This window comes from Marmota flaviventris, assembly GCF_047511675.1.
Source record: "Marmota flaviventris isolate mMarFla1 chromosome 5 unlocalized genomic scaffold, mMarFla1.hap1 SUPER_5_unloc_1, whole genome shotgun sequence".
NCBI lineage: Eukaryota > Metazoa > Chordata > Mammalia > Rodentia > Sciuridae > Marmota > Marmota flaviventris.
In genome coordinates this window covers 253689-278908 of record NW_027287679.1, presented here as the reverse complement: position 1 = coordinate 278908, position 25220 = coordinate 253689, and the positions used below count along the sequence as shown (strand labels likewise).

Sequence of the window (25220 nt, the reverse complement as noted above, 5' to 3'; positions counted from 1 at the left end):
CATTTTCTGTATTTTAGGTTTACAATGTGATGCTATGAAATACATATAGACAATTAAAGAGTTGCTGTGGTGAAGCAAATCAGCAGACATATCGCAGTCACTTGTGAGAGCAATAGCTGAAATCAAGCCGTTTGGTGAACATTGCTAGCAGTTTGATTTTACCAGCCGGAGCTCCCTCACTGCAGGCCACATCTCTAGACGTGTGGGCTCTGCTCACCTGCTTCTTTTTCCTTTTACAAACATCCCCCGCCTCCTCTCTTCTCCCTGATCCTCAAAACCTGTTTGGTTCTCTATCTGTGTAGTTGATGTCTCTGCTTTAGATTCCACATAGAAATGAGACCAGGCAGCACTTTCCTTCTGTCTACTCCATTCAGCCTAAAGTCCCCCGGTACTGCGGTCCACCTGGATCATGAGCATCAGATTCTCCTCTTTCAAGGCTGAATATCTCACTGCGCATATGTGCCAGCACAAGGGGAATGGTCACATCCTCTGCTAATGGACACCCAAATAGTCACCATATCCTGGCTGTTTTGAATCATGGGATAGCCTTAGGAGGTGGTGATGTCACCTCCTTAGGGTACAGACACAGAGGAGGGACAGCATAGTCACACACTAGACCCCCTCTTACCTATTGGAATCTCCATGGTGTCTTCACAATGGCCAATCCAGCAGTGGGGGGAGCACCCTGTCTCCACACTCTCCCCAAAATTGTTATGTATTTTCCATGATCATCACCCCAATGGTGGAAATGGAATTCCTGTGATTTCAGCAGATTCAGTCTCTCTTTATTCAGAATTCTTCCTTTTGTTCACCATCCAGGGGAAAAATGTGAGGATTTCATGCCCTGAGTGCTGTCTACCTCTCCTGACTCATCCCTTCTACTACTTCTTTAGCAATATCTTTGCTTGATTTTTTTTATCTTTCTGTTTTTCAGTGCTGGGGATCAAAGCCAGGGCCTTGTGCATGTCAGGCAAGAGCTGTACCACGGAGCTACAACCCAGCTGTTCTGTGGTCCAACTACAGTTAAGCACTAAAGTTAAATGCTTTGCTTCTTTAGTGGTCAGGTTTCTTGTTTTGTGATAGCAGAAGATCTGGTTCTTTGCATTGTTGGCAAAATCCATTAAAATATTTTCCTTATTTAAACCAGATATTAATTCATTTCTGCTCAGATCAGTTGAGCAGACAGACTGGAAATGTAAATGGATGTGGAGTTGTTTCTGGACTGGGGGCCTGAGGCGTATGTTGCACCAGGGGGACATGGGGCTTAGGCACATGTGATGAACTTCATTTGACAGATACCTTCTCTTAGTAAAAAAGAGAAAAACCTGAACAGGACTTTGCAGCCAGAGTGAGGTGTGCTGGGAAAACATCCAGGCCAAGATCATTTAATCTTAATTTCTCCTCAAGTCCAAGATGAGAAACACTGTGTGTGAGCCCTCAGGAATGTCCTGTGCTCTTTGTAATGCAGAAGTGCCCTCAAGGGCTGGAGGACACGGGAAGCACAGCTCTGGGAAAGCTGAGCATGGCACAAGCCGGGTGGACAGCCTCCTCCCTCCATGGGGTGGTGGCCTGGTGGGCAGTATCTGCCATCCGTAGGGTGGGAACTGGTGGGCAGCCTCCTTCCTCAATGGGATGGGGACCTTGTGGGCAGCCTCTTCCCTCTTATGTCCATGGGGTGGGTACCTAGGGAGAGGCCAGCTCTCTGTTTGGGCAGGGCATCGACTGAAGGGAAAATGTCTTGCCCCAGGGGCTCTAGTGAAGGGATGCTGCGCCTCGAGCTACTCTTCCCTGAAACTGTGATGTCCCCAGAACTGTGAATCGGCCACTGAGGGCAGAAGCACAGTTCATCCGGGTTCATCAGATCAGCCAATTTCCTGGGTAAATGTGAGATTGTCACGTTCATGGCTTACCTGTGGAGATACCTTCCTAAACACAATGAGCCAGTGAGACATAAAATGCCGAATAAGACTTACCACATTCTTCTTCTAATTTAGCTGAAAATAAAATAAGAAAAGAGAATTGGCAGACAATACTGATACTGTAACTTTAATATCAGATGATGCTTTTATTAGTCTACATGATAAGTTAAGGCTTTGGTCATATGACATTTGTGGTAGCCAAATATAATATTTTATGACTATTTCAGGTTCTGGCTGGGTCAGTGTACCTAGAGCAGGAAGGTGGGAAGAGGCCACCAGGCTGATGGTGCCTTGTGGTCTCATGACAGTCTGAACGGGGCGGCTCTGCTCTTTTCACAGGAAACTCAGTAGGTTCATTTTGGTTCCCAGGGTCCAGATACTGCCCAGGACAAGAACCTCTTCTCCCAGCTCAGCACCACACCACTGAGGCTGGCCATAGCAACCACAGTGTCTGGAACTCTGTGGAGGTGTTTTGAGGCACATGTCCAACACTGAGAATGACCCTAGGTCACAGCTGACATTATTATAGCCACGTGACAGGTGGAAACTGTACCCCGGGAGGCTAAGCATCTGCACAGTCTTGGAACTTATTAGATATGGAGACATAATTTAAAGTATATTCTGATCCCATTATTCATCTAAAAAGAAAACAAGAGCCAAACTATCACTTACTTCTCTCGCTCTGAGTGAGAGTAAATGAAAGAGTGAGTGAATGAATAAGGAGTTGAAGTTAAAAAAAGAAAACTCGGCTCACACAGAAATTCTCTCTTGTACTGGAACTGTTTTCATTACTAAATACCAAACTATTAGATTTCTAAAAATAATAAAAATGAATGTATTGAGATTTTGAAGATGAAACACCAAAGCTACATTATTATTTCTTGACTCTCTAGAGCTATTTATTTAGATGAGAGCATGTCCCTAATTGGGTTCCTTCTTTTTTCTTTAAGATTGTAGCTGTTCAACATCTAACTTGTTCTCTACCAACAAGAAAAAATATGTTTAGTATTCAATATCTACTTGTGATAACACTTGCACGTGAGAACGTCAATGATTTGCTCATTTTCAAAGCCAATGTTCAAAATTCCATTCCTTGAGCACCTTTACACGTGGCCAGCAGGTGCTGTTTCCAACCACTACCCTCCTTACAGCCTGCCCTCGGTCTCTACGGTCAGATCACCTGGCTCACCTGTCCTCCTCACACCCTTCCCTGGGTTTCTGCAGCCAGATCACCTGGCTCAACAGTATTTCTCACAGCCTGTCCTGGGTCTCTGCAGTGAGATCACCTGGCCAGCAGGTCACCTAGCTCACCTGTCCTCCTCACAGCCTGCCCTGGGTCTCTGCAGTCAGATCACCTGGCTCACCTGTCCTCCTGACAGCCTGTCCTGGGTCTCTGCAGTGAGATCACCAGGCTCACCTGTCCTCCTCACAGGCTGCCCAAGGTCTCTGCAGTGAGCTCACCAGGCTCACCTGTCCTCCTCACAGCCTGCCCTGGGTCTCTGCAGCAGGATCCCTTGGCCACTTCTGGTCTGCACCTGTCACGGGCTCCGCCACACCTTGCTTCAGTTCATGTGCTATCCCCCTTTATCCGTCTATACCTAACAACTTTCATCATCCTACACATACTTATATGTATTTTTTGAAATATGGAAGAAAGATATTGTGGTTGTCTTAAAATACTATTTTAGGTCATTTGGTGTGTCTGCACATAAGGCTTTCTTGCTATAATAAAAGAACATCAAGTGTGGTATATTCTAATATTCCACAATTTATGAGTTAAATGGAGCTGTCACTTACCATTCTCGTCTTCTGTTTTCTCTGTACAAAGCAACAAAACACACAAAAACAATGCTATGTTAGAAAGGGTCCTAGGTTCCTATTCTCAGATAATCTACCCCAGCCAGTGGCATGAAGTGCAGGTCAATAGGAGATCAGTGAACATAAAGGAATGATCATGAACCCTGAAGTTCTGTTAAGTTCAGATGTTGTAAGACAGGTTAGCCCTGGACCAAGAAATTTAAAAGAGCTCAAGTCTCCTTGATGTTCTGAAAAATAAAGAGCAAATAAAAGCAAACACAGCACACGCTGCAGAGAAGGCCACTCTTCCTTCTGCTGAGGGCTGTGCACCAGGCACCCTAAGCAGGGTGATCACTGGGACTCACAGGAAGAGGAGAGGGGTCCCACCTTCCACAGGTGCAGAGCTGCATGCAGTGGAAGTCCAGTGTCCACACAGCTCAGGGCCTGGAGGACACTCAGACCCCTCCCTTAGCTAGAAAGGGCCAGCATTATGGGGGAGCAGAGTGCACTTGGAAATGACCACAAAAGGGCATCTCCTGGGAAAGAGGACAAGTAGCAAGTGCAAAGTCCTGGAGGGCACTGGCTCACTAGACAAACACCCCCTGGAAGAACAAGGTTGAGACATCAAAACCCAAGCAAAACAAAGGCGAGTGCAAAGAAAAAAAAGTCGGGCTTGGGGGAGGCGCCGTCCCCGCCTCCTCCCGCCCTCGCCCCGCCGCCGCCGCCGCCGCGGTCTCACCGGCCGCCCCCGGAGAATCTGAGGAGGCGCGGGCCGCTGCAGGCTCAGGCGCCGCAGCGCGCGGGCCCAAGTCCCGGACGAGGCCCAGGGAGCCGCTCGCCCCGACCCCGCCGCCCCATGCCCTCAAGATGGAGGCAGCGGGGGCGGTGGCGTGAAGAAAGCGGCGCTGTGGGCGCGGGAGTAGGGGGCCCGGCGGCCCGGGCGGCGGCGGCGGGATGGGGCTGCTGCTCAGGATCCTGCCGTCGGCCGTGCTGGGCTCCTTCCTCACGCTGCTCACCCAGTTCCTGCTGCTGTACCGCAGACAGCCAGAGCCGCCGCCGGACGAGGCGGCCAGCGCAGGCGACGGCTTCCGCTACACCAAGCCGGTGCCGGGCCTGCCCCTGCGGGAGTACCTCTATGGCTGCGGCGGGGCTGAGGAGCCCTCCAGCGGGGCGCCCGAGGGCGGTGCGACCCCGGCCTCCGAGACCCCGCCCCGCCGACGCGGGAGACCTGCTACTTTCTCAACGCCACCATCCTGTTCCTGTTCCGGGAGCTGCGGGACACCGCGCTGACTCGCCGCTGGGTCACCAAGAAGATCAAGGTGGAGTTTGAGGAGCTGCTGCAGACCAAGACGGCAGGGCGCCTGCTGGAGGGGCTGAGCCTGCGGGACGTGTTCCTGGGCGAGACGGTGCCCTTCATCAAGACCATCCGGCTCGTGCGGCCCGTGGTAGCGTCGGCCACCGGGGAGCCCCATGGCCCCGAGGGGGAGGCGCTGCCCGCCTCCTGCCCGGAGGAGCTGGCCTTCGAGGCGGAGGTGGAGTACAGCGGGGGCTTCCACCTGGCCATCGACGTGGACCTGGTCTTTGGCAAGTCCGCCTACCTGTTCGTCAAACTGTCCCGAGTGGTGGGGAGGTTGCGCTTCGTCCTCACCCGCGTGCCCTTCACCCACTGGTTCTTCTCCTTCTTGGAGGACCCGCTGATCGACTTCGAGGTGCGCTCCCAGTTTGAAGGGCGGCCCATGCCCCAACTCACCTCCATCATCGTCAACCAGCTCAAGAAAATCATCAAGCGCAAACACACGCTGCCGAATTACAAGATCAGGTTCAAGCCGTTTTTTCCATATCAGACCTTGCAAGAATCTGAAGAAGATGAAGAGTATATCCATATACACCAGTGAGCACTTGCTGAAGGACGTCTTAAAGTTACGTTGTTAGAATGTAGCAGATTACTCATTTTTGGATCCTATGATAGAGAAGCAAATATTCATTGCACACTTGAGTTGAGCAGTGGTGTTTGGGAAGAAAAACAAAGGAGTTCTATTAAGACGGTTGAATTAATAAAAGGGAATTTACAAAGCGTTGGACTTACACTTCGTCTTGTTCAGTCAACTGATGGATATGCTGGGCATGTCATAATTGAAACTGTGGCCCCAAACTCACCTGCTGCAATTGCAGATCTTCAGCGGGGAGATCGACTCATTGCTATTGGAGGTGTAAAAATTACATCGACACTACAGGTGTTGAAGCTTATCAAGCAGGCTGGTGACCGAGTCTTGGTGTACTATGAAAGGCCTGTTGGCCAGAGCAATCAAGGTACTGTTCTGCAAGATAATTTTGGCCAGTTGGAAGAAAACTTTTTGTCAAGCTCATGCCAACCAAGTTATGAAGAGGAAGCTGCAGGACTTGCAGTGGATGCTGAAAATAGAGACCTTGATTCTGAATTTGAAGATTTGGCAAGTGATGTCAGAGTACAAAACGAGTTCAAAGATGAGGCACAGTCATTAAGTCATAGTCCCAAACGTACTCCAACAACACTTTCTATTAAACCTCTTGGCGCTATATCCCCAGTTTTAAACCGTAAATTAGTTACAGGAAGTCACCCACTACCACCAAAAATTCCAGCCAAAGAAGGAAATAAACCGCCAGCCCTAAAAACTTCTGAGGTACTAGACCCAGCACAAGTGTCAAAACCCACCCAAGGATCCACTTTCAAACCACCTGTGCCACCACGACCACAATTAAAAGTTCCTTTGCCTTCTGCTGACACCCCAAATCAGGCTGAACCAGACATTCTTTGTTGAAAAGCCAGAGAAGGTGCTTCTTCCTCCTCCTCCTGCAGATAAATCTGAGAAGCAAGCAAAAAATGTGGATCACATAGAAGATGTGACTACATCTAAGCAGTTTATAGCAAAGCAAGAAATGACTAAAGATTTTACTTCAGAAGGTTCTTGCCCTACTAAAGACAGTTCGGATGACCATCAAATGTGGGAGTCATCAGAAATTCTTTATCGGAATAAGCTAGGAAAGTGGACAAAAACCAGAGCATCCTGTTTGTTTGATATAGAAGCCTGCCACAGATACCTGAATGTTGCACTGTGGTGCAGGGATCCTTTCAAGTTGGGAGGTCTCATCTGTTTGGGGCACATTAGTTTAAAACTTGAAGAGGTGGCTTTAGGATGCTTAGCTACATCAAACATGGAATACCTTTCAAAATTCAGACTGGAAGCTCCTGCACCTAAGGCCATGGTCACTAGAACTGCTTTAAGGAATCTGAGTATGCAAAAGGGCTTCAATGACAAATTTTGCTATGGTGACATTACTATTCACTTCAAATATTTGAAGGAAGGAGAACCAGACCACCATGTAGTTACTAATTTAGAGAAAGAAAAAGAACTCCATTTGGTTGAAGAAGTTTCTATCCTGCCTAAAGAGGAGCACTTTGTTGGACAGATGGGTTCATCAGAAAGTAAACATAGTTTCCAGGATACTCAGTTCCAAAACCCAACTTGGTGTGATTACTGTAAAAAAAAAGTTTGGACAAAAGCAGCTTCCCAGTGTATGTTCTGTGCTTATGTTTGCCATAAAAAATGTCAAGAAAAGTGTCTAGCTGAGACTCCTCTTTGTGGAGCAACTGAGAGACGAATAGACCGAACCCTGAAAAACCTTAGGCTAGAAGGACAGGAACCCCTCTTGGGCCTGGCTCCTCGTGTTGATGCCGAAGCTAACAAGTCAGTTAATAAAACGACAGGTTTGACAAGGCACATTATTAATACAAGCTCTCGTTTGCTAAATTTACGTCAAGTCTCTAAAACTCGCCTTTCTGAACCAGGAACCGATCTCGTAGAACCTTCACCAAAACACACACCCAACACGTCAGACAATGAAGGCAGTGACACAGAGGTCTGTGGTCCAAACAGTCCTTCCAAACGAGGAAGCAGCACAGGAATAAAGTTAGTGAGAAAAGAAGGTGGGCTGGATGACAGTGTTTTTATTGCAGTTAAAGAAATCGGCCGTGATCTGTACAGGGGCTTGCCTACAGAGGAGAGAATCCAGAAGCTGGAGTTTATGCTGGATAAACTACAGAATGAGATTGATCAGGAGTTGGAACACAATAATTCCCTTGTTAGAGAAGAAAAAGAGACAACTGATACAAGGAAAAAATCACTTCTTTCAGCTGCTTTGGCTAAATCGGGTGAAAGACTACAAGCTCTCACACTTCTTATGATCCACTATAGGGCAGGCATTGAAGATATTGAAACTTTAGAAAGTCTATCATTAAACCAGCACTCCAAAAAAATAAGCAAGTACACAGAAGATACAGAAGAAGACCTTGATAGTGAAATAAGCCAACTGATAGACTCGCAGCCATTCAGCAGTATCTCAGATGACCTATTTGGTCCATCCGAGTCTGTGTAACCAACAGGCTGTGTCAGCTTTCAAATGACTGGGGAAAAGATGCATCTAAAGTACCATGGATACAGCCATGTTTCAGTTCTCTTATAATGCACCTCAGCCTGCTGCTCCAGTTATTTACTTGTATAAGAAAGAACAGGAATGAGTTTGTTTTCCAGTAAAAATATGACCAGCTCATTAATTGGTTGTTTTGGGTTGCATTTATAGCTATGCTTTTTTGGGGTTTATACTGGGAATTTATTTTTACTAATTTATTTTTAACTTTTTCTAATTATGTAAGCTAATTTGTCACATTTATGTATGTGTGGTGTCTCACTGTGTTATTTTTCCTTCAACTTAGTTTTTGAATTAGTGTTAAATAGGATATTGTCCAGACTCTTAATATTTTCATTTCCATCACGGTTATAACAACAGTTTTGCTGCATGCCCAAATTGACAACAGCAATCTTTGAGGGAACAGGTTTTGAATCTTTTTGTTTTGTTTTTTGTTTTGAAGTTTGTCATTTCTACTTGCTTGAGATTTTTGTTACTTTGGGGCTTTGGGGGGCTTTTTCTTTTGTTTTTGCCAAATATAACATGGAAGCAGATGCTGCAGTTTTAGTCTGTTATGCTGATTTAGTAAAATTATTTTTTACATATATTGCTTGCTATCTATGCTTCTGAGATTTTTGTCTAAAGCTTGTGTGCAGCTGAAGTATAGTAGATACACAGTGATGAATCTGAAGGGCTTGCATTGATAAACAAAATAGGGAATAATAGAATACAGTTGGTCAAGAATTTTGTAGAAGATAACAAGATTACTGAAAATTAGTAGCCAGTAGGGTTTTGAAATATTTTTTCAATATTTTTCAAAATTTCAATTCTTTCCTTTTAAATGGAAGTCCTAAGCATTCATGATTTTTTTTTTTTATCTTCAGTTCTCCCATAGGAAATAAAGCATGTACAAGGATATTTAAAGTTTCAGAGGACTGTTGTTAAATGACTATTGATAATTGGTTTTGTTTTAAAAACATTCTCATGTAGGAATATATATTGTGAAGGAGAGGAGTTATGCAAAGTGTATTTATTGCTTCATCTATTTTACAGGCTTAAAGGAATAGTGATCATTCTGAATATTTCTGTAGTGCAGACTGTCATTCTTTTTTTTAGAAAGAAAAAAAAAATAGACCATATACATAGGAATTGGAACCAGTTCTCTGAAAATGAAGATCTTCTCTGATACTGGTCCACTTATTGATGCCAGTAACACATCTGAGGGAAAATGTGTAAACTTGACCTCTGTTTGTATACCTTAATAGTTTGGGCCTATTATATGCCTACAAAATAAATATATGTATTTTTCCCCTTTAAAAGAAAAAAAAGTCCCTGAATACAGAGAAACTGTCAACGTTATGCATGTCTTAGTACAAGTGTCTTAGTACAAGACATGTTCTTAGTACAAGTCAACATGTTCTGCCAAGAAACGAGAGACCCTTGGAGAAGTCAAATGCTGTCTGTGTATGTGGGTTGACAGCTTGTCACATAATACAACACCAGTTATGATTAATAGCAATGAAGAGTTAGAAGAAAAGAAGTGTGAAAATTAATCAAATTCTGGAGTTAGTTTATAAACAGAAGAAATGGTAGAACAAAAACTCATAAGTATACACAATTATCATTTATTCATGAAAATAAAACAATAAAACAAAAAACATTAAAATTAATAAGAACTTTGAAAATAAAAACATATTTTCAAACCTGATAAAAGTTAGAACAAATGTGTCTCACTGTAACTAATTTAAAATGGAAAAAGTTTGTACAGTGTATAAATGATTATACTACCAAATATGAATTTTAGCTGATAAGTAATTATATAAAGACTAGTTTAGAATATTGATAGTTTATTCTATGGAAATCAATCATGAATATAGTTTTTAGTAGATCAAATATATTTTTCTATGACATTTTTCGCCAAAATGAAAGCAAACACCACTCACCTCTTTGTTTTTTCAACAACTCTATAAAACAAAAACAAAAACAAAAAATGATAAATAATATGCAAAAATAAACGCACAACTTTCAAAATCAGTCAGGAGAAATTACCCAGGAAGCTTTTCTGCCTAATATCTTCCAAGGTGTCTCAGTAAAGAACTAGCCAGTCGTCTTAGATGGGGATGAGGGCCCACCCGGGAGATAGGTGCTGGGATTGATCCTAGTGTCCCTAAAGCCCACGTGTAGAGCCTTTGTTGCCAGCCTGGCGCAATGTGGCATGTGGTGGTGGGTCCTTAAGAGGTGGGCCCAGTGAGGTCCTCAGGCCCCCTGGGGTGTGCCTCAATGGGGAATATGGGACAGGCCCCTCCCCTCCTCCGTCACATGGCCACCAGGTGGGCAGTCTTGCCATGAGGTGCTGCTTTGCCACAGGCCAACACAAAGGCAGCTGCCCAAGTGTGGACTGACCCCTCCCAGTCTGTGGGCCTGAAGCATCCTTTTCTGCTGGTAAGGTGACTACTTCGGGAGTCTGAGGAACACGTCAGGAGGCAGGGATCTGTTGTGGGCTGAGCCTGGTGGTTACCAGTGACTCCAGAGCAGCTGGACTAGCCCACGGCAGCAGTACCACTCCACCTGGTCTAAGTCTAAGTAAGTCCCATTTGGTTATTGTGCAGATCTCAGCGTGGAGCAGAGTTCAGCCTGGCTCTCTGCAGGGTGTGCGCAGTGGAGACATGGACAGGGCCAGGGCTCGCAGGCTGAGGCAGGGGTCTAAGGAGACCAGCCTTCCCCGACTGCTGCAAGAAGAAACCCTAGGCTTTGCAGAGTCGTCCCTGAATGCTTTTCATGGATCAGCCTGATGACAACACAAACACCAGCCCCACAAGGTTGAGGGTCCAGCTGGGCCAGAAAGAAACCTGCAAAGGCCAGGAAGAGGGAGGCGCTGCCCGAGCATCTGCACCTGCTCTCCTCCCTGTTGCTAGGAAGGCGGCCACAGGCCCAGGAGCAGAGCAACACACTACAGGCCAGTTTTAGTGGAGCTCTGGGTGGCGGCCAAGGCTCAGCTCCAAATCCTATTTTTAGTTTTCATTTTTTGGTACTGAGGATTGAACTCAGGGATGCTTCATCATTGAGCCATTTCTCCAGCATTCTTTATTTTTTATTTCGAGACAGGGACTCACTAAATTGCTTAGTGTCTCTCTAAGTTGCTGAGGCTGGCCTCAAAACTGCAAAACTGCCTCAGCCTCCCCAGTCACTGGGATTACAGGCATGTGCCACCACACCTGGCTGTGTTCTGAATTTTAAATGATGCACCATGTTCCTTTCCTGTATTTTTATGAGTTTACTGCAGCATTTGGCACTTTGATTACACATACTTCTCTGTGTAATCAAAATTTGGTATATTGTGGAGATAATGATCCAACAACATTCAGGAAGAGTGGCATCGACTAGTTAAACAAGAGAAACTCTGTGCATGTATGAAAAAGTAACAACAATCCCCATTATTGTGTATCACTGTGATGCACCAATAAAAAAGAAAAAAAAAAAAAAGAGACTCAGAATCTTTTCCTTTCCTCTCTCCTTCAAAATTGCCTGATCTTTTATATTATTATCAATCTTTGCATGAGGGAAAACACATGAATGACTTCTCATATTGTTGCTGGAGTTCACTTTCAAACCCCAAAGTAGACATTAAAAGATTAAATGTCCAAAACTTCTGTGGTTCATTTCCCCACAGCAGTGTAGACTGTGATCAAAATGAACTGAAAATTACCTACTTGACATGTGAGAGCCAAGAGCTTTAAGGCAGGGTCACTGGCAGAGAAATAGGAGGCCAATTCTTCCAAACTGTGAGTCCACACTGTGATTCAGAGGTCAGAGGCAGGGACCCCCCCCCAAGCCCCTCCAACAGCGTGAGCAGCGCTGCATCCTGAGGGAGCCCAATGTGGCTTGTTGGATGTGTGGGGGTGGTTGTGAGTCACCTATACTGCAGTAGCCTGGGGACACCTTGAAGGCATAGGACCCTCTTCCACCATCTCCCACTGAATATTAATCCTCAGATGCATGATCAAGACCCAAGCAGCCTCTCCAGGCACTCAGCCTCCTGAGGGTCCCTGCAGGGTGCCCTGCACTGTGGCCCTGTCCCTACATGGAGCACAAGGCTCTCTGCCTAGCAGCTGGACCCACTCACCGTGCTGCTCCTTGAGCAAACCTGCAACAGACACAAACAGACCCATCAGTGAGACTTGTTTGCACTGAATCTTCTGAGTGGGTGGCGTGTGATTATATTAGATTGGCTAATTTATATTATATTAATTGGACAAATATTCTAAATGATTAGTCCATTTTTTCTGTTGTTCTATGCACTTCCAGTCTTGGCTTTGTATATTCCCATTTTTGCTGTTTCCTAACAGCCAGAAACCCAAATATGCCTTGACACAAGGAAAGTTCCCATATAAACAACAAACAAACAGACAAAAAGCCCTGTTTTCACAAAGTTTCCTGTGACCCATGGGCAGAGGAGGCTGCCTGGTAATTCTGGGGCATCTGGGATGCTGACAACCACCCCCCCCCAGTCAGCAGCAAGCAACTTCTCAGGAGGGCGCCTCTTCCCTCCCTGGCTTTGCTCCCTTGGATTAGCCCCCTGGCCCTTCCTAAGTCCTGCTGGCAGGGGAGTCACCCTCAACAGGCAGGACTCGCAAACACTAATCCAGCCAACTGAGAAAAGGACTGGACAGAATCACAGACCAACCCTCCAGGAGCCGCTGGGAATGGCTGGCTTCAGCTGTGCTCCAAGTAACTCCCAAGAAACACTCAGAAGTTAGAGGCAGCAGAACAGGTGACCCTAGTGAGTGGCTCTGCTTGGAGAGAAGCTACCCTGGAGAGGGGTGGTGCCTCAGGCAGGCCAGGCCCTGGGTGACAGTGGTCACTGGTAGTCTTGGTGCTCATTGTCAACCGCAGTCTTCCATGAGTCCCCAGGACACACAGAAAGCAGCAGTAGGGCCCTCCCATTGCCATTTCAGGAGGGTATATGACTGTGATAAGCCAGGGTTTCCATCCCAGGACATGCACAGAGCATTTCATCATCCCTGGGCACACTAATGAATACCTCAATAAATAAACTGGTCTCCAAATCTACCAATTTAAGGGTAGACCACAAAAGTTCTAAGCATATATGCTGTTTTTATGAAAGAGCTGATGTTGACCCCCAAACTTCATGTTCTGGTAACTATGCGAGGCGATAAGGTGATGATGGACTAACTCTTCCTTTTTACGGCGTTTCCTGCCAGTTCTCAGTGATGCAGGGGACCCACAGTCCACTCCTGACTTGTGGTGACTAGTGCCCTCTGCTTCCCAGGAACCTGAGCCACCCCTCCCCACGCACTTCCCTGTTACTTTTGGCTCTTCTGGCCCGCATCAGCAGAGCACAGGTGACCACCAGGCTGACTTCCAGGAGGACCAGGAACACACACAGCCCCATCGTCCAGGACCAGTCCTTGGGAAACAAGGCACCTGAAACACACAATCATCAGACTGGAGTCCAGCTGGACAGCAGGGGACCTGGCTGTGGGGTGACTCTCCAGGAGCCTTCTCCAGACAGGAGGAGCTCAGAGACTCTGAGCACCCCTGCCCTCTGCTCCACTCCAGGGAATCAGGAATCCTGAAGGTGTTCCTCCTTCACAGCATGGGGCAGAGACCAGAGGTCACGTAAGGGATTATGAAGATGTTGAGACATGTCCAACATGTTATGATAAATCAACACAGGGTATCATCTAGATTTAATAGTGCTTACGATTATATTTGTGACATGTAATTATTTTATAATAAAATGTTACTAATAGAACACAGTTTTCTCCTTCCATGTGGATCTCCTTTCTCCTTCCTCGCAAGCCCTGATGTGGCCAAGTCTTCTTTACCTGGTTGTTTTCACACATGTATGCACATGAGTGAGCCCAACAACATGTTGCTGAGGGGTAGGGGGAGCTCCTCTGAGGGCAAATGAGGAAGTTTGATCCTTTCAGAGGGTAAATCCAATAGGTCGCATGGACCAAGTCCCAGAGACAAAACCCTTACATGCCCAGGAATCCTTCTGAGAGGAATGACCACTGGTCCTTTAAATAAGCAGCCCTGGCCGGGCCATCCACACCTGTCTGTGCAATAACCTTCCCTGAAAAGTGGTCCTGAAGACCTCCTCACTCAGGAATTGCACTCATGTCAATAAGATGCTTTCGATCTAATCAATCAATGACTTTTAGTTATTATCAATGATTTTAAGTTCCATATAGAAGCATTTTTACTATTATCTGAAGACACTTTTTAAATTTTCATCTTCCATTTTTTTTGAAGAGAGCTCTAGTATGATTACCTGAGCGTTGGTGAGTTTGCCTCTCTCACTTCCCGCTCACAGTGAGCTGCCTCAGCTGCTTTCTTCACTATGAAACTCTAACTGGGAGACTTGGTTAATTTTTCCTTCTTTAATTTTGCTTTACTGAAATTGCAATTAAAAAAAAAAAAAACACCAGAAAATACAACTCTACTGCTCTGATATATGCTTTTGTCACATTCTCCTTTTGAACCTGGAATTTTCTTCCATTATGTCAAACAAATGTGGGTGCTTGAACTGAAGCACCCGAGAAAGGGCATTTTAGTTGATGGGATTCTTAGGAGCCTTCATCAGTGAACAGGCAGTGCCACACCTGAGCTGAGCCCTTGGGAAGTGATGGGGACAGGAGAATTAAGACACAAGTCCCCCTGGGTGCCACACTACCTCAGCCAGTGGGATGCAGTCCACCATGGTGTAAGAGTCAACAGGGGGACTGCAATGCACAGGGGCTGGAGTGGATTCCTGGAGGACAGGTCCCTGCGCTGGGACTTGAAGGACCAGTGGGGAAGCTTGGTGAAGGCTCCCAGAGGACAGGAGTGTGGGGTACCCTGTGGTCGGGGCGGGACAGAGAAAGGAAGGAAGTGCAGAGTTGAAACGGAGGTCATGAGAAGGCAGACGAGAGGAAGAGCCTGTGGACCTGAGTCACTGTCATGCCCTGACTGGGCAGAGGGACAGAGAGCCGCAGGAGAGTAGTCGGGACCAACTCTTGTGGAATGCCCACTCTGGCTCTGTGCTGCCCAGGTGAGTTCCATCAGTCACTCCTCAGCCTTCTCATGGCGCGCACACCATCAGGAGCCCTATTTCTCCTTTGGGAACTGGCAGGGAAGGTCAGTACCCGTCCAAGATCCCAGAGATGGTGGGTAGCACTGCCAGGATTCACATTAATTAGTCGGTGGCAGAACAAAATGTTAAAGTGTTCTGAATGATTTTCTCCTGGGCAATAGTTAAAGAACATCTTGAGGAGAATCTGGGAGATTCTCTCCCATGTTGCATGGGCTTTGAAGGCTTTTGCATATCCGTAAATTCATTTTCATAAGTAAAATCATTTCTTTGCCAATAAATGGGAGCTGAGGATGAGATATGTTTTCACTAAGACTCCTCACATGGAAGTCACAGAGGAATGGACCAGAACCTGGCCCAGGTGACTGCCCAGGTCTTTGCTCGTCACACCTGATCAGCTGCAAGGACAGCGTGGACTGTGGAGGGAACTCACCTGCCAGAGACACATGTGCTTCCTTCTGCTCGCCGAGGAGTGGGTTCCTTACAACACAGGACAAGTTTCCTGTTGACCTCTCGTCCACTGTGATGGATGCCTGCACCTGAAACGTGCCAGGCTCTTCCATTCTCACTGTCTCATAGTCTTGTGTGAAGTGCAGTCCCTGCCTGCCCTTCCACTGCACCTGGGGCTCGGGGTACCACCCCGTGGATGTGCAGGTCAGCCTGATGCCCCAGGCTGTGTCAGGTTCCACGTGAACACGAGGAGCCATGCCCGTGCCTGGAGAGGGAAGGAGGCAGAGAGAGCACACTGTTCCAGAAATGTCCAGCTGTTTCACATGGACCAGTGAAACTGCGATTGCTCGTTAACCTCTGTGAACCTCAACTCTGTGTTTTGTTTGTGTGTTTTGTTTTTGTGACAATGGGGTAAAGTCACACAAAGGGTTTGGAGGAGGAACAGATTAAGACCGCAATTTGGCCTTTACTAGAGTACTTCAGTTCCTACCAGGTCCCTTCCTGCTGTGTTTCTTTCCGTTGTTCCCCTTTGAGAACTACATGTAGTTAGTAAAACCCATTAGTCTATTTGCAGCCAGTGGACACACATGAGCTGGTGGCTTCAGATGTCAGTTGCAAGTTGTCCACATAATTTCTATCACCCTTCTCCTATACAACTACCTCAGATTGAACTTCGTATGGCCTTGGGCCAATATGGCAGACACTAGCCACTGTGGCAAAGGAACCTTGAAAGATGTCTATGCACCCCCCCTGATTAGTAGCTTCCCCCTCTGAACTGCATCAATGGATATACCTGCTCAGAGGGGGGCTGCCTGTCTCAGTGCCCTTGCTGTTGGGAGTGTCCTAGAGGCTGGCCAGAGTGCTGTCCCTGGACATCATCTGTGTGTCTTGGTCATCACGTTGCCATAGGAACTGGCTCATCCTTCCCTCACTCTCTCTCTCTTCAAGGACAGGGGTGCAAGAGCAGCAGTGACTCATCTCCCAATGTGAAGATGAAGGCTGTACTGGGGGAAGGCTGAGGATCAGGAGTAAACGGAGGTGGACACACACAGTGAGACCCACTCCTCCTGCCTTTGTCCCTCCTCCCAAGATTTGGGATGACAAGCAGCTGTCACTTGTGCATAGTGTTTTGCAGCTTAGTGTGTACTAACACTAACTTATCCAAACCATCACAGTGTCTAACAAAAACTAAAGTAAATTTACTGGTATTAAACAATCACTTTTGTGGGCTGAATCATGTTCCTCAGAGGATATGTTCAAGTCCTAAACCCAGTGCCTGTGAAGGTTGCTGTGAGTGGAAATAGTGCCGTTTTAGATGTAATTCCTAAAAATGAGTCTACATAGGTCGTATTGGAAAGGTGGGACATTCGCACAGAGCCAAGATGGCATGGCGAGATGGAAGCAGATCTTAGAATGGCGTGGTCACAGTGCAGGAAGTGTCTGGAAGTTGGAAGGCACAGGCCTCTCTGTTGGATTACAGGAGGATGACACCTTGAGTTTGGATGTCTTCACCCTGGAAATGTTTTCAGGATATATGTGCATAAAGTTGTCAAGTTAGGAGAAAATTTAGCAGAAAAATCTGTTTTCAACTGGTCAGTAATTCTTTCTCCTAGTCTTCTTTAATTTGGGAAGAATCAATAAGTACCCACCTTTCACTGTGCAAGCGTGAGTTCAGGGGTGCTCATGGCCTGTCCAAAACTGTCACTGAATATAGGGCAAGGACATGGCCTGTCAAGGCACACTGCAGGAAGAGATCTCCTCCTCTTGGGCTCCCTGTGACAGACTGGGTAGTCCTCTCTGAAGGCCAATTGTGAGGATAGCAATGGAGAAACTTATTGCCTGAGATTGTCACAAGGTCCCATGACAAGAGCAGGGGCAAAGCTGTTCAAACTCAGTGTGAGCCTGAAGCCTGGACCCCTCCACACCTGCTCACCCTGGCAGAACTGGCAGTGCTGTGGGCGCAGTGTCTGGGCAGAGCTGGGATCTGACACGAGCTCAGTGCAGGGATCCAAGCAGACAAGAGTGTCATAGGAAGATGGAAACAACCATGTTGGACTGGGGAAGAGCAATTCCTGATGGTCGGTGCATCTGATCTTTCCTGTCTCCTTCCATCTCCTTCTGGATTTTAGAAACTAGAGTGATATCTTAGACTAAGATGTGCTTCTGGGACTCCTCGGAAATATCATGGCTGGGATGGAGCTCAGTGACAGAAAATGTGCCCATGTGCCCAGCATGATTGAGAGCCTGGGTTCAATCCCTAGAAGAAAGGAAAGAAAAAAGAGAGGGAGAAGAAAGGAAAGGAAAGGAGAGAGAGAGAGAGAGAGAGAGAGAGAGAGAGAGAGAGAGAGAGAAGAAGAAGGAGGAGGAGGAGGAGGAGGAGGAGGAGGAGGAGGAGGAGGAGGAGGAAGAGGAGAGGAAGGAAGGAAGGAAGGTGAATGAAAGAATGAGATATACTAGATTCTCTCCTTTCTCCTCTTCTTAATTATGTTGACAAAGAAAAGGGTTGCGACTATATTTCTCTTACAGCCTGAGACCATTGGAATAGACTGGTCAGATGTTTTCTTCCTCTTTAACACTCTTGAAATTCCGTCATAGGATTTGCCTAGACTAAACCTCCACTGTCCACTAAACCCAGTATTTATCCTAGCAAAGTATAGGCAGAACAAAAAAACAGAGTTAACGTTATACAGAATATAAAGAGTTTTCATTCCAGAGAAGTTCACCTGTGACCAACACTTTGAAATGTGCTTCATTGTGGTAGGTGGAGCTTAAAAAGAAACATCTGTAGTCGCCTTCATCTGCAGGATGGATGTTGCGGATCCTCAGGGCCACTTGACCCCTGGTGATGTTCTCCCTCAGGATCTCTGCCCTCCCTTGGTTCTCTGGGTGCTGCTGGTCCTTGTCCTGGGAATTCCTATAGTTATGTACCAGGCCTGATTTGTTTGTATGGTGCCATGTCACCTCCATGTTCTGAGCATCCATGGAAGGGCTGAGGTGACAGGAAAACATGGCCTCTTCTCCCACCATGACAATGATGGGTGAGCTTGGTCCAATCACAAGGAACTGCCCTGAAAGTGATCAAGAAAAATAATAGAGCCTTTGCATAGAGTGTGGCACATAGCCTGAAGCTAATTTTATAGAACATTTTTAGTGCACCTGTATTTTGATGATAATCCATCCAATGAGGTCAGGCAGGGAATTTCACACTTGGATAATCACATGAGCTGAAGAATTTTACACCTGTAGCATCTGTTGTGGTGCTTGTTAAAATTTGAATCCCCAATGGCACCCAAAAGCTCATGTATTAAAGACTTGGTCCCAAGATGGTGGTGCTATAGGGAGGTAACAGAAACTATAGGAGCTGGCACCTAGTTGAAGGGAGTGGTTCTATCCTGTCTTCAGCCTCTTGCTCTCACTCTGCTTTCTTGCTGCCATTAATTGAGTAGCAATTAATGCCCTCTCTGCTGTGGGTCTCTGCCTCACCACCAGCCCATTCAATGGAACTGGCTGACCATGAACTGAAACCTCTGAAACCATGAGTCAAAAAAAAAATCTTCCTTCTCATAAGTTGATTTTCTCAGGCATCTTATAACAGCAAATAAATTAAAAAATGAACTAACTCAGAAAAACAGTAAATAAATTAAAAAATGAACTCAGAAAATAGGTACTGAGAAGGGAGTTATTGCTGTGACTATACCTCAACACATAGTCCAAAATCCTTTGAAATTGGTTGTTGGAAGAAGTTTGGAAAAGGTTGAAAGTTTCTATAGAAGTCCTATAATGTTGAAAGTGGAACTTAATGAAGGACTCTTCTGATAGGAGCTCGGAAGATTGAAATGCCAATAGGCATATGGACAATAAAGACTTCATTCATTAGGCTTTTTTTTAATGTACATATCTATGTTTATTTTTAATTGACTTTATTTTTTAAATACATGACTGCAGAATGCATTTAAATTCTTATTACACACATAGAGAACAATTTTTTCATATCTCTGTATATAAAGTATGTTCACACCAATTCATGTCTGGGAATGAGCACGCTGTGGGGAATTGGATTAGCAGTCACATCTGTTACATTCCAGAAAATAACCTGTCTAAATTTTACCCATGCTCAGAGACTATGTGTGAGGTTGAGTTTAAATATGATGGAATCATTGATCCAGGAGAGAGAATTTACAGCTCACAGCACTAAGGCAATGACAGGGTATTGTTGGCAGTTTTTAGCCAGGTTCAATTCTGGGAGCCAAAGGCAGAGCAGAAAGATTTGAAAAACTTTCAATTGGGGCAGAAAGGGAACATGTTTAAGTTTGTGACCAAGGAGGATGTGATTGCTGAAGAGATCAGTGTCTATAAAAAAAATACAAGTGCTTCTCATAGGGACACTTGGAAAGATGTCTCCAGGGTATCAAGAATTGTACAGACAACACACAACACAAACTCAATGATGTCAAAGAACAAACTCACTTGAAAGACTGCTTTGAGAAAAGAGGCAGGAATACCCTGTTCCAAAAGGACCATCTAGGAAACCGCTTTCCCCAGGATTCATGTCAGCATGCTCAACTAACTAGGAATTCAGAAGTCACTGCAGCCATAGTCCCAGTGGGTCCAGCTAATGCTTGAGCTGGCAGCAGTTCTTGGCATCGTTTATGGGGTGCTGGTTCTGGAGGAATGGAGAATGCAAAATCTATGGGATCATGGGGGTTTCCACTGAGATTTAAAAGGGAGACCAATAAGCCAGGCTGGGTGGGACAGTCTCAGCTTCCCTGAAGGGTTAATGTGTTAACTGGTGAGAATAAGGAGGGACACCAAAGTTGTTATGTTGACCACAGGAAGTTGGAGATGCCAGGAATTTGGGATGTTAGTCAATAAAAGCACCAGGCAATAAAAAGAATCAGCCCAATACAGTGATCATGTGGGATACAACTGGCAAGGTCACACAGCTTGCCAAGCCCTTTGGACTCCACACACTGCCCCCATGTGCCCTGGATGCCTAAAGGATTTAGGGTTTGCCATCTGGATTTTGATCTTGCTTTGGTCTGATCCCTTCTTTCTCTTGCCCATGTGAAAACCACATAGCTAACAAACCATGCCTAAAAATCTCCTACAAACGAAAATGAAAGAAAGATGATAAACATAGTGAAAGCATGTGAAATATAAAAATCCCTAGACAGTTAGGTACACAGAAGAGAAGTAGAACAAAGATCCAACCTCAACAAAATAAACCCCATTGAAACAGTAAAGTTACCAATATAGTAAAACCTCAAATCCCAGAGATGAATGAGAAGGAAAAACAAAGAATATTTGCAAAAGAAGAAGAAGAAGAAGAAGAAGAAGAAGAAGAAGAAGAAGAAGGAGGAGGAGGAGGAGGAGGAGGAGGAGGAGGAGGAGGAGGAGGAGGAGGAGGAGGAGGAGAAGAAGAAGGAGAAGAAGGAGAAGAAGAAGATGATTTTAAAAGTGCAGGCATAACACATTATTTTTAAAAACTAACCTTGAATTTAAGTAGACTAAATGCTCCAACTAAAAGATAATGACTGAATGGCTATAAAAACAAGACCAACATTTGCTGGCTATAAGAAACTCACTTTAAAAATGAATATGCACAGAAAGTGAAAGACTGGAAAAAAATCTAAAATATCAATTTTTTATTATTTATACGTTATAATCATCTTTTTATAAATTATATTATTTTATCGTTCTGGAAATTGGAGGTCAAGTATTTTCTAGAAATTGATGGCTGTCAACCAGATATTTTGCATGTTGTGTGAACATAAGTCAAAGATAAAATAGAAAAGAAAAAGTACGTCCCAAAATAGAATTAAAGACAGAAACTTGAGAATAGCCCTAAGATCTTTAGTTGTCAAAAACAAGAAATAACTGAGGCCTGGAATTGTAGTATGGAATAAGATGTCCTCTCAACAAGTCTCCAGTGTAAAGGAAAGCAGTCTTCCTCCTTCTCACTCACCTGCACCTGGCCAGGGAAGAAGGAGGGAGAGCAAGCATGTCCAGCTGCCCACACAGAAGAACTGCATCCTAGCTGGAAGGTCCCAGTGCCTGTGGGACTGTCACAGAGCACAGTCCTGAGATGCAGTACCTACATCCCTCTCCATAAACAATTGCTAAACAGAAAACCAACTTACAACATCACTGAATACTGGAAATGAAAGTAAAGTGTCATGCAAGTGGACTTTGATCAAGTTGAGTCATTCTTTTACATGTTAAAGGACCGAATAAGGAAAGAGAAGAGATACACAGAAGTCATTATGATATGGTAAAATCCCTCCCAGCACCAAGGAAACGGACTCTAATATCTTTTTCCAGACTTTGATTTTTGTTTTCTGTTTTTGATTGGTTTGCTTGTGGAGACATTTTTTATTGGTGCATTATAATAATACACAATGTTGGGATTCACTGTGACATGTTTGTACATACACATATTATGATTTGCTTCATTTCTTTCCCCAGTACCACCCTTTACCCTCCCTTCTTCCCTCTCCCTAATTGCCTTCCTCTAGTCTACTGGTATCCCTTCTATTTCTATGAGATCCCTTTTGTTTTGTTTTGTTTTACATTTTCCTCTCTAGCTTCCACAGGAGAGAGAACACACACTTTGACTCTCTGAGGCTGAATTATTTCACTGAATATGCTATTCTCCAATCCTATTTAATACCTTTGCACTAAAAAAAGATTTCCTTTTCAGACAAAATATGGTTCACAGACTTCTACATTGCTGCCCTAATCCTAATGTGTACTCAAAGTTAAATAATCTGATTTTTGTCCTTTGACTGGTTCCTTTAGAAATTCTTTATAGCTGTATTATTAAGAGAAATTGCAAAGATAACGTTACATTTATGAGTGATGTATATGTTTGCTTGTGTTTTATTTAAGGATTATAAGAATACCTTTGGTCTTCAGGAGATAATAAAAGATGGGCAATCTGAGATAGTTTTTCTCAAAAACCACTCATGATGGTTTGACCTTATTCTTCTTGTTCTCTAACTATGTAAATACAGAATATGAACAGATATGTGCACAGAAATTTTGTGATGTCACATAGAGTTAAGAGTGTACCTCTAGTTAAAAGCAAGCTAAAATGGATCCAAATATTAAAAAAAAAAAAAAAAAAAAAAAAAAAAACATGGCTTCATAAGGTTTACATAATTATAAGCTATGATTTTATTCTTAATGAATATTTTCTCAGTTATTTGAATAATCTGTAGTCCTTAATTCATAGAATATTTAACATATATGTCTATTTATTAAATTAATATATATGTATTTGCTTCTTATAATTTTCTTTCAACAGAAAACACATAATTTATATTCCTTATACAGGCATTTATCGAATGCTCTGCTTTTTATAGTTACAGATATTTGAGAAATGTATTTCACTATAAAAATTTTTTCTTTCAAGAGATAATATCACTATCAAGTAATCTCTAATTCTCAAATTATTGTACAAACTTTGATAAGATAATAAACAAATATAATTTTGTCTACAGAAATATCCATATTTCAATATATTTTCATTGAGATTTTTTTTTCATATCAAGGTACAATAATTTGTTTAGATTCTAAGACTTATAGAAATTCTTCCAAATTATAACCAAAAGAAAGAATTCTAAACGAAGAAGAAGATACTTCCACAGAGAGGAAACATAAATTGGAGGTCCTACAAAGAGGAAAGAAATCCTCTTTGGGAAATATAAGGTTGTTATATTCTAGATTTTTCTACATAAGGAAATCCTTACATCATTATCTATTATCTAGACAGATAATAGAGAAATTTAAAATAATTGAGAAACTGATTTATGTATAACTGGACTGACTGTAAATATAAACTAATCAATTCTAGTATATTTTAGGTTATTTCCCTGACCTTATTATGTTGATGTGAGCTAAGATTTTATCCATATTTTGACATAATAAAGACTTATTAAAATGTTAAGTTTATTTCCTTTAACTAAGGTTTTTATTTACCTAGTGATTCTTAATGTTTAAGAATTAATTTTAGTGAATAAATTCACATCCTTAATTAAACAATCAATGTTTTAAAGTGCTGACTAAATTCTAACTTTGACTTTTCTCCTTGGAGACTAAATTTGATTCTTGCATATTACTTGTATTTGTTGGATGTTTATGGGATTTTGAAGAACATTTAATTAGGATGGGTGTTCTCCAAATTAATGTTGCACATTAGTTTTGAACAATAAAAGTTGCAAACTTTGATGGAAATTCATTGGTATTATATAAGTTCTCTGACTGGACCTATTATCCATAAATAATATAGTAAGACTCATATACTACTCCCTACAATGGGAAGTAACCTTAATCATATTTTTAAAAAGACAATTAAGAGACACCTATTTAAAGGATAATATTCTGAGATATGGAGATATTTTGAGACCTTCTCTCAAAAAGAGATTGAGGGATCTTTTTGAATTGTTAGAATGAATCAACTAGTCTATATACTGGGAGATTACAATAATCAAATGGTATCTCATTTTCTTATCTAGCCTCAACTCTATCATCAAAGAAGGCCTTAAAAATTGCCTACTAGAAAGAAAGATCGAAGGGAACTTTTCAAACTTAATATAGACCAAAACAAATTCAGGGAGATTTTCAAGAAATCCAAATTCATGTATTATTTCAAAATTTATGCCAAATGTCTAATCTTACCTAGAGAAATATTATGCTATTACTTAGCTAAATTTTGAAATAGAAGGCAATTTTAAAACTAGATTTAAGGGAGATTTATCTTAACCATGTCCCAGTAACACAGAATAGGGACAAATCTGATAGTCTAACTGAAGTACAGACAACCCTCCAAAACAGATATCCAACATATAAACAAAATGCCTAAAAAAGAATTTTAGTAAGCCTTTAGAAAAATTCTACTATTTTCATAGAGATACTTAAAGGGACAATACAGAACCTAAACTTATAAGGGGCCACCTATTTTCAAAAGATGAGTCTATTGTCCAGTTAGCCATCAATATTACAAAGGATTTACATAATTCTAGCCAAGTTTAGGTGTTGTACCATAGTTAAATGGAGCCCAAGTGAAGAAGAAAAATAAAGGCAAACATACAGACAAAAAGAGATTAAAGTTGTAATCTTACCACAAGAAAAATAAGATTCTTAGTTAAAAATTTTACTCTTCTTCTAATTAAAAACAGCTTTTGAGAGCCTCTAAACATTAAAATGGAGTCTTAAGTCAAGCCCTGTCAACAGTTTGTCACTGTGGAAAATAGCCCTAAAAATAGTTACTCCTAAAATATTAGACAGCCATAAATAAATCAGCTCCATAGCCAATGACTAATTTTAGTAATAAATTTAACATAATAGAGCTTTTTTCAATTTTAGTGCTCTGAGATGATACCCTATATACATTAATATTTTTGAAATTAGTAAAGTCATGGATTATGCATGGTTACTGGAGCTAATTTTGCTACATTAAGTGGAGTTATTAAAGATGTTCATGCATATGTTTCTTTATACACAATTGTTTTGAC

General features: G+C 43.3%; 1 pseudogene; it reads left to right on the top strand.

Moving 5' to 3' along the window:
• The first annotated feature begins 4670 nt into the window (after positions 1-4670).
• Positions 4671-8352, top strand: LOC139703615 (PDZ domain-containing protein 8 pseudogene; annotated as a pseudogene).
• The last annotated feature ends 16868 nt before the right edge of the window (positions 8353-25220 follow it).